The 16,995-nt window shown below is 34.1% G+C and overlaps 1 long non-coding RNA gene across 1 annotated transcript; it reads left to right on the top strand.

Annotated features, from left to right (window-relative positions):
- The first annotated feature begins 2,574 nt into the window (after window positions 1-2,574).
- Window positions 2,575-7,900, top strand: LOC311432504. Its single transcript, XR_014690093.1, has 2 exons — window positions 2,575-2,717; window positions 7,082-7,900. It is a non-coding gene; the product is annotated as an uncharacterized lncRNA (long non-coding RNA).
- The last annotated feature ends 9,095 nt before the right edge of the window (window positions 7,901-16,995 follow it).

The following is a 16,995-nucleotide window of genomic DNA, read 5'->3' as shown; positions in this document are numbered from 1 at the left end:
GTATTTTAATTCTTTATTACACAACAAACATTTTTTATACAACAACTTGAAGATACAATTATATATATATACATATATATATACATATAAATATATATATTTAATGAAACTTTTTATAAGTTGTTACCTTTTTTTTTTTCTTTTCCTAATAACATCTTTTTGGATAAATGGAGAGCTATCTGTATGCAATTGCATCTTTTTCTTTTTTTCTCTCTCTCTTTTTTTTTTTTTTTCCTCTGTTTTTTAACTGAAATAGGAAATAAAAATCAAGCTGTCCTACAATACAATATGGATACCCTACAATAAAGAAAGGGTAGGTCTCTCTGCAAGTAGGGTCTATGCTCCTTGTCACTTTCAGACTCCTAAAGTTGTTTTACTTCAGAATCAGTACGGCCAGGGTGAAAAAAAATATTCTTTTCTGCAGGCAACAAAATATGAGGAAAAATATGCATTAATCCAATAAGATTTTTAATACTCTTCTTGAGAACTTACCTTGCCTGAAGATATTCAGCATAGTGCACGCCTATGCTGGCATAATGGAAAAATAATCAAAGCAATAAAAATTCAGATTAAAAAAAATATGTTTACACAGCCAATAGTGAAAATAATATTTTTAAGCCTGAATGCTAACTCAACAAGAAGGCTTCTACTCAATCACCTGATGCTCCTAAGGAAATTTAGGTCTCATCATACTATAGTGATATATATATACACCATAGAAAAATAGGGCTGGAAATAGACCTTTGGAGGTCAAGTTGTCTGCTGCTTTGCCTGAAGGCAGAATCAATGATTCCTCACAGATGTTTGTCTAAACCAGTCTCCATGAAATGAGTACTAGCAACTTTTTTTATCTCATCAGTTCTTAACTCTTGCAATTGCCTGGAAGTCAATAAGGTGACTACTCATATGTCTAGCCCAAGCTCCTTTCATCACTATGTGTTTTCTCATGTGTTTCCTTAATATGAATGTGACATTTGCCTCCTTCCAGCAGTGGCATTTAAGCTTAGGAACTATGACTCCTCACTTTACTTTAATCAGTAAATAAAAATCTTATTGTAGGTGCTAAGGAATGCATAAACTCTCTAGCTATAGGAGAAAAGGACATTCAGATGTAGGGAACGTTATGATCTTATGTCAGCGTGCTCCAAAACCACCTGAGTACCTGAGGCAAAGTAAGTGCATGACAATCCATATGCTTTTTTTTTTTTTTTTTTTTTTTTTTTCATGCAAAACAAATATTTATGTTCACTTTGGTGGCTAAGAAAATATTAGTAATTTATTCTGCCAAGAACAATAATGTGTTTTATATACACTGAACTGTATTATACAACAGAGAAAGGGGAGATTTCTCTGCTAATGTTTAGAAACGGTGCTTCTGAAAAGCAAAGTCTAATTCACACAGATGTGGCTGCTGTTTGCACCACAACTCTGCTGGCAGCCAGAAGTTTCATGTGGAAGCTTACCAAAAGACAAATCCCTTACACCCAGAAATCACAGACGTGTGCAGCTGATTACTTCCCTCCTTCCTGATTTTTTAAATTGCTCTTCATTCACAGCAATTGAATATTTGGTCAAACTACTGCCATATTCTTCCTTCAAGTCACTATGCTATGAAGAGGCATGCACCCTGCATAGAATAGAGCCATCTGTACCCTTTCAGATGTAAGTGATGTTTGTTATCTTACTTCTTGTTGGTATTCATCTGCAATTGTACCAAGAAACAGTGCCTGGTCAGTCTCTCAGACTAAGTAGCCATAGATGATTACCTTCCTGACTGACTAAAGTCTATAGGTGTGAATCTGTCCAGATAAAGCAGATAAAGTGAGGGACACTCTGTGACTTATAGAATACCTGGACTGGGCTCACTTCCCTGTCTCTTTCCTCAGCAGCTGCCAGTTCATAACAAAGCTTAGTTGCAGCTCCTGCACGACCTTCCCCTTCCACCCCTTCCAACTAAAGCCAGTAGAGTGACCCAGCTAGTTCTAATGTCCTAAAAGATAGAAAAAAAAAATAGAAAAAAAGATTAATTCTCAAATGGAAAGATGAGGTTTTTTTTTTTTTTTTTTTTTTTTTTTTTTTTTTTTTTCCAATCAGAAATTAAGAAATTAGAGAAGGGTTAGTTTGTAAATATTTCATGAAGAAAACTTTCTTGGCACCACTATGATTTGAGTATCAAAGATACGATTTTTGCATGCAGAGTAGACCATTAGTGGGGCTATAGTTTGACTAGCTGTGAGATCATGGTAATCACACATTTTGACAAATTACTTTTCTTCCTCATTAACTTCAGCTTTTCTCTGGATTAGTTTGAACCAGCTGTAATTCATCTAGGCTTTGGTCTCCTCCCTGCTCTGAGAGATAACTGGTAAACAGCACCATCTGCATGGAATAAGAGAGGCAAAGCTGCTTTTTCAGTTAAAGATTGTTGTATTTTGTTTTGTTTTGCTTTTTTTTTTTTTTTTTTTTTTTCCCCTTTCATTACAGAAAGCAAAGCAGCACCAGCTGAAATTAATCTTTATGATGAATAAACAATTTATTCAGTCCTTGTGAACACCCAGATGGATTAGTGGGAAAGGAAAAGATTTACACTTTGTAGATGATTGCTCTCTATGCCACACAGAGAAAATGTGATTACTTGTGTGTGATGATATTTGTACTTACTGGCCTCATAACTGCATCTGCACCACTTACGGTACAGTGACAGAATGTTATCTGGGGTGAGTTAGTGTTCTCCTATAATGTCAAAAACCATTCAGATCTTCATTTCTAACATTTTATTTAGTAGGAAAATATGCAAATGACTGGAATAAAAACATACATAGTCTATATATATATATATTACTGATTTAAATATATGCATATATATTTAAAAAATATATATGTTTTTGAATCTGAAAATAAAGCCAAAATACCTTTGTTTTTCTCTTTCAACCTAGATTAATAACCTGTAATTGTGACTGAGGCTATGTAGATGATGATGAAATTTTCACATCAGTGATTGTCTCGTAAACTAACAAGAAATTATTTTCTTCTTGGTCCAGATTACTCTGGGATAAATTCAAAAACAAAATGGGTCACACAGATCAACTCAGAAACTGATGTCAGAGAGCAACATGTGGTAAAATAGAAATAAGTCACTCACAAAATCGTTTTGCTGAATCAGCAATAAACTATTTTATTATCTGCTTATTCTGACTGGAAAAAAAAAAAGAAAAAAAATAAAAAAAAAATAGGAGGTAAACGAGCATAGTTCTCATTACTATTTCTGAAACAAATTTTTATTCATTTCAGAATATGGCAGAGATCCATAAGCTCTGAAATTTTTCACTATGTTTTTGGTTTGTGTAAGTAATAAGTGCTGTTCTGCAAAAATAACATTTTCATTTTTAAATAGCTTTCCTAATGACTTGAATTTCAGGAGAGTTTCTATGACTACAAATCATACACCAAATTGTTGTCTATTAAATAGCACAATGACTATACATGCAACTAAAAATGGTAACATACTTCCATTTCCAGTAGAAAATATTCTTAAGTGTCTTTCACTTTCTTCTGCTTGACAAAATAAGTAACTACAGAAAAACAACAATTGAATATTTCAGATTATTATAAATCTGAATTAACTAAAGTAAATATAGTAAAATGTTTAGTAGGCATCAAGGTTTTGTCAGAAAAAAAAAAAAAATCAAACCCAAAGTTTAAATAATTATTAACTTCTCCTTTTTTTAGTAATCTTATTCCTTAACAGGAAATGTAACATCTCTTCTGAGATATTTTCAGTAGAAGAGCTCCAAGAAAGATAAAAATAAAGTTTTCTAAGGAACAACACCTGCTTAGGGTGACACTTTTTATTTTTATTTTTATTTTTATTTTTATTTTTATTTTTATTTTTATTCTTTTTAGTTTGTTAACAAATCAAAATAGTTTATTTCAAGAGAAATAAGTAGGTGAATCGTAATTAATTTAGAACTTCCTGAATCTTAGAAGTTTTAGCAACTGACAGAGGATTTCAGAACACTTGTGTAAAGCTTGTGACAGTCTGCTGCTTCTTTCCAAACTTTTATTCCCACTAGCAGTGACTTTTGCAGTTCAGTCTCTTTTGGTGTCAAAAAGATCACCCAGTGTTTTTAGTGGTAGCTCCAGACTCAGGCAAAACACAAAGTCACTCCATATCAAACAGTCACATATTTCATTCTAAACTAGATTCATTACTGGAGTAGTTTCTATACTGGACAAGATGACACACTTTGGCACAAAACACAAAATGAGAACAAGCTATCTTATAGCTTGTTCATGCATAATAACTGTTGTCTCTCCTGACCATTTCATATGCCATATGTCCAAAGTTATTTTTGGGGCTGTGATTCTTGGTTATCCAACTTTCTCTCATATGGTTGTTTGGCATTCTTTAATATGTTGTAATTATACATCAGCTGTTTATCATACCATCTTATCCTAGATGCTGTTCTTGTGTTTCTGGCAGCACAAGTGTGTTCCTTTCCTATTGATCGTTATGTGTTGTATTTGGAATTTTAACTGCTTTGTATTCAGCTGGCAGTTAAAAGAGAAGTCCTACTTTTCCATCTGTATTTGTCATATAATAATATATAGTAGTGGGCAAATTCAAGCTACCTTTGACCTGTAAGAAGGAATACTGTTCCAACTTGATACCTAGATACACAAATAAATTAATTAAAATGTGTTTAGCTTCCTTTCACTACTAATTCAAACTATTTATTTATTTTTAAAGCATATTTGCATTATGCACTGTCCAGCTTCTGGATATATTAGAGATCTGAGTTGCACTTCTGTTGCAGTTCTTTTCTCTTACAGAGGTACTTTCTTCCTTGGATTAGATTCTTAGTCCATTCCTGTCATTATGAACTTGAATCTTGCTCCTTGTTACTGATATTTATTTATTTATTAACTATATTAACCCTTGATCCTGTCTGGTCTCTGTCTTCCCATTATTTTCTTTGAGCTGTTCAGATTCTGATCACTCACAAATTTTACATGCTTGTTTGGCCATTGTTCACATAATCATTTCATTTGTCTATACAAATCTATATGTTTGTTAGTCTCTGTTTTTACCTTTGATCTGGAATCATCTAATATTTTCATTTTCTAAATGTGACTATCAACTTGACTTGGGTCTTTATCTGATGCATTTAGGATTCCTATCTTCTACTTCAGTGCAAGGTTGTTCCATTATGTATTTATGAGTGTCTTACCCTTATGGGTTATTCCCAGACAGTTTCCAGATGCCTTCTTTAAAACAGTTTCAGATTATTTAAACTGCATTCCTTGTATCCTGCTTTTGCTATTGATATACTCAGTTGTGCATAGACATGACAACTATATATAAATTAAATACAAAATTTCGTATTCAGTCCTGCAGAATTAAATAGATGAGTGCAATGTTATGTGTTAGCTCTTAACCACTGTTTTTGTCTCAGCTTCCTGCCTGAGATCATATAAAGCACCTCAAAACTGAATAATAAACAAATAGAAAATAGGAAGAGATCCAGTAAAAGAGGGTATAAACTTTCCACCCTGCTAGCACTCTCTGTTGAGGCATGTGCCTTATTCACACCATGGAAGAGGAGTCATGTAGTTACTCAGCTTTAGCAACTCCACTGGGAGCATATCCACATTCCGATTTATGTGTGAGACTAATTACTTTCTGTTCTTAAGCCACTGTGAGATTCTTCTAACCAAATAGACATGTTATTGGCAGTACCAGAGAAAGCCTTGGATTTGGATGAAGACAAAGATGCAAGCAGGAGTTTGGGCTTGTGGAGACAATTACAGGGTTGTCTCTAATTGAAAAAAAATAATAATTAAAAAAAAAAAATAAAGATTCCTAAATCTTAATATCCCTCATGTACCTTCCCTGCAGTGAACTGACAGCTGTGAAACAAGGATGTCACATTCCACCAAGTGGCTATTCCACCAAATGGAATAGCCAGTCGGACATTCACCAGAGTGCTGTAATAGGATCCCAAAGTTGTTTGTAAGCCAAAAGGTTACTGTTGTCGACGGAAGGAAGACACAGACGCTCAATATGAGTGAACAGTGAACTTCAACTTTAATGGATAGCTCAGTCACCTTTTATCTAGTTCGAACATAATCAACTCATACATATTGCAAAAACTAAGCTCAGCATTGGCTAACATTTCCCGCTCTTTTCAGTTTGTTCCTCCTTCTTTTAGCCACCGTCCCGCCTTAGGGACTTTCCCAATCGCTCAAGGGCATCGTGTCCTTGAGCCTGATTGGCTCTCAGCCAGCTGCGTACATGCCAGACTCATGTGAGTTGAGTACGGTACTTCACTAGCCCATTGCCTCCTAACTGCCCAACATCCACATGTCCTATTTCACTTAACCATTCCTCCACAGGTTACCAGTGTGATTCTGTAAGAGGGTATTTCTTTTTTATTTATTTTTATTTTTTTAATTATTTTTTAGGTTGTAAAGGTTGAATCCAATATAGATCCAATGTTAGAATTAAGTTAGTCAGGAAGACTCAATTAGTTTTTATTTATTTATTTAAAGCATGAGTACACAGAGTTTAATAGTTTAACTATGTGGTCACATAATTTTTTTTTTCATTAGAAGATGAGCCTTACTTGTACACTAGCAAATGATTGTGTTTTCTGTCACTGATTCTTGCTTTACTGGAAAGACTTGAATGCCAGTTATCTAAGGGATTTCTGGAGAAAGGATAAATTATATTTAAAAAAAAAAAAAAAAGTTCTTCAATGTTTTTTCTAGATCTAAGATATTATGCATAATAATTGAAGGAACTAGAAAAGCCAGGTCAGTCCACATGGAATTTGGGAGGGCTGGATCTCTTCTTTCCACATAAAAGATATGTATATCAGATTTAGGAGTGGAAGAAGATATAACCACAATAGTAGATGTGATACAACAACTGTTAGAGCAGAACAACCTTCCAATACTGTGACCCCAGAATGTTTTAAAAATTTTTGAATCGTGGCATCATTGTTAATGTTTCAATACCAATTTTGAAATTGCTGTGCAACTGGGAAATGCTTTTTTTTTTTTTTTTTTTTTTTTGTAGGCAAAATCAGCTGTGGGCACAACTTAGAAATGGCGTTGGAGTGGTAGGAGTTGAGAAAGGTTGTACTCCTTTGTCCTGAAATCTATGATGTGACATGGAATGCCAAGAATAGACTGTCTGCAGTCCACTTTGTAAATCTGGTTCATAGGCACAAATTTTCTCTGAGTTGGGAAGGAATCTTGGAAAGGATCAGTTCTACAGTTCCATCATTGAATTCATCATCATTGTCCCAGAGAAGCAGCGATCAGTGAGATGTGGCTCATGGGCTAGGCATTGGCAAGTTTGCTTTTGGTAGAAGATTGACTGGTGTGTGTGTGTTACAGTTACACTTTGTAAATAATTACAGATATGATAAGTTTTATATAGATTATAAAAACGTTCTATTGTATTCACATTTTATGAAGAATAAAAAAGATGTATGAAGATTTTTTTTTTTATGCTGACTTCCCAAATATATTTTATACTTTTTTTTTTTTTCCTGCATTTTATTAAGTAGTATTATTTAGATTAAATAGGTAAATTCATCTTTTTTCCTCTTTGGCATTTAATTTTGGCTTTGACATATTTCAAAGTATTTGTTTTATTAATGAAAGAACTGCATGTTAACCATTATTTTGAGGTCTACACTGTAATGATACATTATTAACAATGTGGTTCTCACAAAAATAAGCTGCAATGAGTCAATAATTATCTAGGTAGGATTTTACAAATATGATAGATGAGGCACTTTGTATCTATCAGAAAACAACTTTTCTAAGAGCTATTTTTTTTCCTTCCTTCAGGCTGGAATCATATGAATAAACCTGCAATCAGGTGAAAGCAAACTCATTTGAGGGCTTTTTGATACTTAGTAGTCAGCAAGCAGTGACTGAATAAATGAGCAATGTTTGCAAGCTTTGGTCTAATTAATGTGAAATGGGCTGATACACAAATTCTGAGAAATTACTTGCTCAAGCTTGGTAGCTGTTCATGCTCTCAACTCAGAACTATTCAAAATGTATCAGCTTGAGTCTAAGTTCTCCTTTGTATTTCATCTGTATCTAAAAGGTCAGATTAGAACTATGGGAATTTATCCCATGTGATTCAGAAATAAGGAAAATGTGAAACTCATGAGAACTGAAAACAGCTGTTTTACTACTTCCTTTCATTGCGCACAGACTGACAGATGACAGCCCTACCTTTGAACATATTTCTTTGTCCATAAATTGTGTGTCACCTGCATACCTATTCAGAGCATATTCACTTGTCTTCTCCAGAGTGGAGGAGGCATCTATATAGAGCCCATCAGAGCTCTATACAGTATGTGCTCCATTGCCGTCTTCCTCTTAAAGATGTTGAGGACAGATCACAAGACAGGTACCTGTGATACTCCACTTGTTACTAATCAATCACTGTCCTCTGAGCCTATCTAATTAGTTTTTTAACCATCCAGTTGTCTACTCACCCAGACTGTAAAATTCCACCTTCAGTAAAGGAATATTGTGTGAGACATACCTTGCTATATTCAAGGCCCATCTGGACGTCCCTAGGGCAACCTGCTCTAGGGAACCTGCTTTGCCAGGAGGGTTGGACCCATGATCTCTTGAGGTCCCTTCCATCTACAGTTCTGTGATTCTGTGACACCCACCAATCTCCCATCTTCCTTATTCCTGGTCATTTTATCATAGAAGGCAATCAAGTGTGTCAGGAATGATTTACACTTGTTTACCAGCATGGTTACCCATGCTGACTGGTCCTGGTCACCTTCTTCTCCCTCATATGCCCAGAAATGAGGCCTAAAAAGGCTCACACTACAATTTTACCAGGGACTGAAATAAGGCTGACCAGCCTATAGTTCCCTAGACTGTATTTTTGGCCTATTTTGAAAAGAGAGCTCCTTGTGTTCTCCACAATCTTTGGAAGAGATAAGAAGTGGCCTTACACATCAGCAAGTTCTCTCAGCACCCTTGAATGCAACTTGGCAGGTGCTGTGGACTTGCATCTGTTGAGTTTTCCAAGCAGTTATTGACTCCATCATTATCCTTTACTGGTAGTCTTCCTCCTTAGGCTTCACCTCTAAGCACAGAGGAATGGGAGAACTCATCCCTGGGATACTCTGCTCCTTCTCTCCTTTTTATTGAATGAAAGATTCTCAGGGTAGTCCAAAAGTGTGTGCACTAACTGGATTAATAGTGGCAAATCTATATCAGGTACTATGGCACAGGATGTGTAGCCAGCAGTGTTACAGTTATTTTTATAACAAACTTAGCACTAGACATAAAAAGCTTGTTACTTCTGCCTGAGACTATTACAGGGAAAACAGGCACTGTTCCTGTCACTGCCCAGAACACAAAGTATAGCAAGTCTTTCTTTTCTCTGAACAGCAATGTAAATTTTCTCAATGACAGCTTAATCAGCTACTTTTAATGACCTAAATGTTAGTTGCATTTGGAAATTTAATTCATGAATCATACTGTATATATATATATATATTTTTTGGGGGGGTGGGTTGGGGGGTTGGAGGAGGATGTACTTCAAAAGGAAATGAAGCAATAAAGTTAGAAATTACAATGAAACATCCAGAATATACTGATAGCAATATAAATTATATAATTTGGTTTAAACATATTTAGTAAGCTGCATTTCCTGCAAGAATAAATTTTCCCCATTGCTTTCTCTTCTCTAGTTTCTTTTTTGATCATTCCATTCCAGTCTTTCTAACCGTTTGTGTTGCCTGTTTTTATATTGCATCAGGTTTTAGGAGCAAAACTTGAATATATCAGTAGAGCTTTACAAGAGTGTTAGAGGAATCATTGCAGAGAAGCTGCTTCACTGTAATGTTGTCACTCTTACTTTAGAATTTTCTGCCTTTTTTTTTTTTTTTTTTTTTTTTTTTTGACTTGCTGTTATCCAAGATTTGAGTCCTAGTCACTTCTTTCTCTCTAAGACATTAAATAGACAACATTTTTTTCATTAGACTTCTTTTTGTTTCCAGAAGGTTGAAGGAATTCATTGAAGTAAAGGTCAGATGAAGCAGAAAGACTCTATCTGATTTTTTAAAATAGTAGCCTAGGGCAAGTGATAAGGTTTCCTACTAAAACATGGTTTTCTGAATGTGTTGAAATCCTGAAGCTCCTAGGAATCTCTGAGAAATTAGTGCAGTGCCCTTCCATTGCACCTGTCTGATCTATGCCAAGACCAACAGGAACCCAATGGCAATAAAGGGATTTATTGCAAAGCAGGTGCGCACATGGATTCAGAGGGAAAAAAAAAAAAAAAGCTGTATTAGCATAACTTGATTATGCCCTTGATATTTCAGCTAATCACATAGTAACTGTTCCTTCTGTATGACCAACTTGCTTGCTCTGCCTTATTTGGCAAATCTTCAGTAGATGATATTAAATGGAGATAGTGGAAAACAACAAAAACCATATGGTGTGAGTTAAGACTACGTAACATTGATTAAAACCAAACAATGTATAAAATGCAGGGCAAAAAATAATGTGCTAAAAGGACATTTTATTACTGTTGACAAAAGAATCAGACAGTGCTTCTGAATCTTTGTAACAAACAGTTCTAAAAATGAGACATACCATGCCTTAAGATGGAAATTTTAGGCAAAGAAAAATTATTACATGAAATGTCAGGAGATTTTGTTGGTTTGACATTCATGAACACAACTGCAGAACCTAGACTGTCAAACAGAGAAGGAAAGAAAGTTCCACACAGCACTCAGATAGCAGACCCTGTCAAAATAGATATGACAGGAGGGCGGTCTACAAACTACATTGTATGGAGACATGAGTCAGCAAAAATGTAGTGTTTTTAAAGACACTAAACTGGGTATTACAGAGCAATTCAGGAAAGAAAATCTGGTATGATAACTTGCCAGATCTTCTCTGAACATTTCTTGGCCTATTTTGAGTGTTTTTCTACCTTGATAAATTGTAACAACTTTCTAATGACCGGAAGTCAATTTCTTAATTTGTTTAACTTTTGCTTGTTTTTGTGTAATAGTGTAAAAATGAGTTGTAATTTTTCTATAGATAGTGTTAACAAGTAGCTACCTTTTGCAAAAGAAAATATGTGACCCCAACATAATGAGGCAGTGTTAGGGTAATACAATTGTGGTGTGATGTCAGTTGGAGCACAGGATGTTGTGTGTGGTGTGGAAGGTAAGAGACAGGGCAAAAGTGGAGACCAAACTCAACCATGATCAGTTAAAGGAGTGAGAGCTGGGCAACACTGATTTAATAATAATGAAGAGAGTAAAGAATAAATGTCTAAGGTAAGTAAAACATACTATATATTCTACATGCAAATATACTGTAGAGTGAAGGAAGTGCAAGGTATGAAAATGTGCAGTCTATAAAGACATGTAAAAATATCCACACCTGGACCCTACAGGAAGGAGAAAGAAAAAGTTAGCATCATACTGCTCACAGCAAAGGAAAAGAAGAAATCCTATCATCAACATGACTCTCCTTGGGGATGCTGTTTACTTGCTGCAGATGTCTTGTTCTTTCTGAGGAAGACTCTCTCTGATGGCCTGAGGATAAAGAGCTGTGGTGGAAAAGAGCATACATGTATGCAGGGAAAAGACATAGAAAATAAGTTTTGCATAATAATTTTTAATATAATTAATGACATCTGATTTCCATTAAATAGAGAAATTGAACTAGAAGAATCATGAATATTTGGTGAAGGTTAATATAATTGTAAGTGAACTAATAATGATATTTTTGTTGTTGTTGTTAGTGTTATTGTTGTTTTGTATTTTATTTAGATTTTAGTAAGACTAAAAATAAATTTATTGTTTAACATTTGTGGTCTACTCCCCTTTTTACCCATGTGAAGAGTTAGAAAGTAACAAATGAAAAATTAGATAATGGTGACTTAAATTTAGTGTGTGATATCTGAACTGTGGTAACTATACATCTGCTTTTAGCAAAAATCAAAGGCAGGACACTTTGGTTCACAGTTAATATACGTTTGCAGATCATGGTCTGCAAAATACATGAATACATGTATTATTCTTCAATACATGAAGAAGAAACAAAAAATTATACAGCTCATCTGATGTCTGATTACTTGATGAACCACGGTATTTGGAGGATTAGATATCAAAACAGTAAAATTCCAGAACAGATCAAGAAAAGAATGATAATTATCCAATGTACCTATATCTGTTCTAAAGAGAATTTAAAATTCATACCATGTAACACTGGTGTGAATTTAATATAATTTAAAAAAATAATAATAAATTCCAATATAAGAACTATACAAGAATTTCTGTAGAAAGTACTGATTAAAATAACGCAATGATCAGTATACAAAACAATACTAACTTAAACAAATTTTAGAGCATCTCTGTTATACTTCAGCAGTAGATTATTAACAGTTGAAAATTTTACTTCCAAATTGACTAGCACTGAAATTGACATTAATGAATTATGAGATAAAATAACTGTTTTGCACTTATATATTCTTTAAGGACTACAGTTTATATGAGCCTAAGCCTGTCATAATTAATAGCATTAAGATGGAACTGTAGGAGAGGTTTTCCTGAACTGAAGAGCAAATGAAATGATAAAATCTTTTCCCTTCCACAATGAATACGCATTTTGAAACTTTTTTTTTCTTCCCCTCCTCTATAAAGCTCCACAGCAAAATGACAAAAACTTACAGTCCTGTCAAGGAGTGCGTTTTATGGTCCAATGTAAATGTTGTGGCATCCACCATATTGCACCTTAGTGCACCTTATTTCCCTAAATAAATTTCCACATTGAAATGCAAGAATTAAGTAGCTTAATTGCCCATTTGTCTGTAAATCTCTGAAATAGGGAATGTTAGATTATTTAATGCATAAATACTCTAGAGTAATTTCCCTAATATGTATTTTCCACTAATGCATCAATCATATTCATTTGACAGGATTCTGGAAAACATAATCTTTTTGACTGACTGTAGAAATTAAATATGCCAACCTTTTCAGAAGGTGATGGGAAAAAAGAAATCCCTACACAGCTATATGGAAGTTATATGTTATACATATTTCTCTATACCTATTTCCCTAAAGAGGTAGAATTTATTCAGGAATTCCTCTATTATTCCATTTCAACTCCGAGGAAGGAGGAGATTGAATAAAGCAGAATCTTAAACTTCAGATGTACATGTTTCCATACATGTATATCAAAGATAAATTATAGAGCAGAGATAAAGAAATGGACAAATTATTTCAGTGGCCAAAATCAGTAGGATTTGATTTATCTATTATTTAAAAAAAAAAAAAAAAAAAAAAAAAAAGTGGAAACATTCAGAAAGAAAGGGATTTTGATAAAACAATAACTGAAATAACTGAATCTTTGTCCATGGAGTCTGAATCCTCCTGCTACTCAAAAATAAAAATAAAATAATTCCCATTCTCAATCAGTCCACTGTATTCAGAAGTCTCAAGCAATTCTTCTGGTGATGTCCTCTAATATTGGGTAGAAGATGTAGGTAGAAGTAGGTGCGCCTTGCATTGCTTAAAACATGACACAAAATCAGTATGAAGCAAGAAAAGCAAAGAGGAATGGAAGAGCAGGAGCGTGATGAAGAGCAACAAAAAATAATAATAATAAAAATTGATTTAATAATAATAATTTTAACGCTTGTTTATATTCTTTAGAGTAAATTCACTGACTTCTGTTCTTTTTAGGCACAACTATGAGTGAATAAAGTTCTTGATTGAGCAGCTCATTTTTATATTTGAATAAGTTCTGAGACCCCCATTGCATTCATCCCGAAAACATCTAAATTACTGTTGAATATCATGTCAACATAAAAAGTCATCAGTATCCATACATTAATGAACCTCAAACTTCATTTTCCCAGATGATAATCCCATTGTCCGACATTACTGCCTGATAAGTACAGTTTAGCATGACAGAAAACAAAAATAAGTTGTCATTTTGTCTTATTGCTAACATTAAATTTTTTAAATGAATGCCAGCTGGTATAAGTTACTTTTGAGCACTTCACATTAATAGAAAGAAAAAGATGCTTCCAGAAGGTGATTCACCATCTTATTTTAGACTCTTTTCCTAGATTGAGATGAATCACCCTCTGAAGGTCCCTATGCACATTTCTGCATAACATTCCAGTTTAGGAATCCATGTGAATGTATGAACAATTTTTTGGTTCCTATTTTCATTTAATCTTCTATTTGATAATTCAAAGAAAAGCTTAAGAACAAAGACTATAGTGCTTTAGAAATTATTCAGGATTCTTCAAATAATTGTTTATTATTCTGGGGACAGTTTCCTGGTTGCCTGTTGGTTTCATCATCAGAGTGGCTAGAGAGAAGCTGGATAGTGAGTACTTTATGTCGGCCTTCATAAGCCTTGCCAGCGTTCAGCTGCATCAGTGATCTCTCTTAACCACTAAAAACTGCATTTATCAGCAAGGCTGATTTTATTTTTTTCAAGATAGCAATTTAATATTAATAATAATATTATGAATTTTGAATTTTTCATCTGACTTCTAGATGCTCTTTTGTCTGTAATTACTATCACTGTACCACTATTTCTGTAACACAGTTTAATCGGTTTTCTTTTCTGAGTCTCAGAAGTCTTTTATTTTGAAGATTTAATGCTATTTCTTTACTGGAGATATTAAATGTGTGCTAGATAACAGACAACTTCTGTTCAGATGGTATTGTTTCAAAGTTCTGAAAGCTTTTGGCTTGTATTCTTTTTATTATTTTAACCAAGTGAAGCTTGCTGATGGAAAACAGGATAAATTCAGTGTTTGGTTAGACATAGGACTAATGTTTATATTTGAGTAGTTCCTAGGTTCCTACAAGCTGTGGATCTACAACACCAACTAGGCAATTAGCTGAGACCCTGCATATGTAGCACGCCCAGATCTTCAGCAATAACAAAGGTCACTAGCAGTGAGCAAAGCATGTCCTTTGCCAGAAAATCTGCAATGAACAGTCCTTGAAACAAGGGTTAATTGAGAGGTTAATGTGATGGTGTACTAAATAGTTGAGGATGATATTGCAGCAAAAACTGTCATATGTGCAACTAATTTTGTGTAAATCTAAGCAAAGGAAACCTTTAAGAAAGCAGAGATCATATCATTACATGTGTGGTAGAAATCTTTTTAATTATGCCACCGTAAAGTAGTTCCTCTCTGCTATATGCAGTAGGCTTGTAGGCAACAGATTTGTTACCCAGTAAATTAAAAAACAGATTAAGAGAGGTTACCACTGTACACTCATCTTATTCAGTTAAGATGGTTTAATATATTCTGGTTGTTCATCAAGTGCTACTGTGTATGTACACGAGAGAGATGAAAAACAAGAAAAAAATCAGGACAATTTTTCTGCAGAGTCACTGATTTGGTAGTGTGTGTATGTTGTCTAAATATATCAGAGCTACTCTAAAGTTAAGGAGGCTTCACATTTGGGACTGGAGCAATGGGGTTAGATTTCAACAAATTTCCATGTACCTACAGATGTTCAGAAGTGTTTCTAGAATTTCTTAAGCAGGATAAGACTGTTATGACTTTGGGAATGTGTCCCTCTGGGTTTATCTGCAGTCTTCGATGCTTAAAGTCTTTAGGAATCTTATGCATGTTTAAGCAGCTTTATGCACTGACACCTCAGTGACTGCCTTTCACAATGCTTCCCTCGGCCAATCCCACTTCTCAGTCCTGTTGTTCCGTTTGACTACTTTATTTTCCTGCATTCTCAGAGAAGGAAATACTCATCCAGTATGTTTTATTTATTTATTTATTTATTTATTTTATTTATTATTTTATTTAATTCAGTATGGGCCCCCATCTCTTTTTCCAGTTTTACCACACAGTTTTAAAATCATCTCCTTCACTCTGTATTGCCTTAAAATATGAGATGATGAAATCACAAAGAAGACATAGTTAAGACCATAACTTTAAAAAAAGAGAAATAACATTCCTAATATGAAAAATTTCCCACAACTTCTGAGCTTTTTTTTTTTAACTTTTATTTAAAATTATCAAAATTTCCTAAACTGTAAGGCAATGATTTTCAAATGGTAGTCCACAGACTTTCATATTCCATGGAATATTTCTGCAGAGAAATATGCAAAGAACAGATTTTTGTGATGATTGTTAAACCATACTTTTCAGTGATGTTGAAAACAACTGTTGCTCGGCTCAAATTTATTATCTACAAGTTTGCAGTTTTACTAGAAAATATTTATGGTATCTACAGATTATAAGAAAAAAATCAATGTAATAAGATATAAATATTTTCAGAAATGATTAGTGAAATGATTGATATGTCCAATGATTTTCTCCTATTAAATCATTGGTCCACTGGTTCATGGCCAAGTCCCCATGCAAAAGGATCCTTGAAGAGGTGCATAGAAAATCTGGTGCCAAGAGGAATTATTTGTTCTGTGTGTACTGCATAGTTATGTACGTGTTTGCAAAGCAATACATGTACAGTGCATAGCACATAAAGTGAAAATAGCCTCTATTTTGTTCAGCAGAGACTTAGCTTGTTCTGCTAAGTCTTTTTTACATATATGCTTAAAATTTTTTTTTCCTTTTTTTTTTTTTTTTTAATGTTAAAGTAAATTGTGAAGAGAAAATGAAAGAAGACTTGAAATTCTTACTACAGTATAGCAGTGTTCCACAGCCTTTTATCTAAGGTTGCATAAAATTTTCACCAATGGAAACACTAGATGATTCTGGGTGAAATGGTCACTCAGAACTGGGGGATCCGCTATGCAGCAATTCATTCCTCAGTTGCAAGTGAAGTGGCAGAAAGGGCAGAAAGGGTCAGGAATCTGGACAGTGATGGATGTCTGACCAATACTAGGACTTACAACTTTTTTTTTACAACTATTTCAATAAGCACAAGACTGAAGATTTGAGACTGAAAGAAACTTGAAGGACTCTAA

Source organism: Aythya ferina (genome assembly GCF_964211825.1).
Source record: "Aythya ferina genome assembly, chromosome: 2".
Taxonomy (NCBI): domain Eukaryota; kingdom Metazoa; phylum Chordata; class Aves; order Anseriformes; family Anatidae; genus Aythya; species Aythya ferina.
This window is presented reverse-complemented; position numbering and strand designations above follow the sequence as displayed.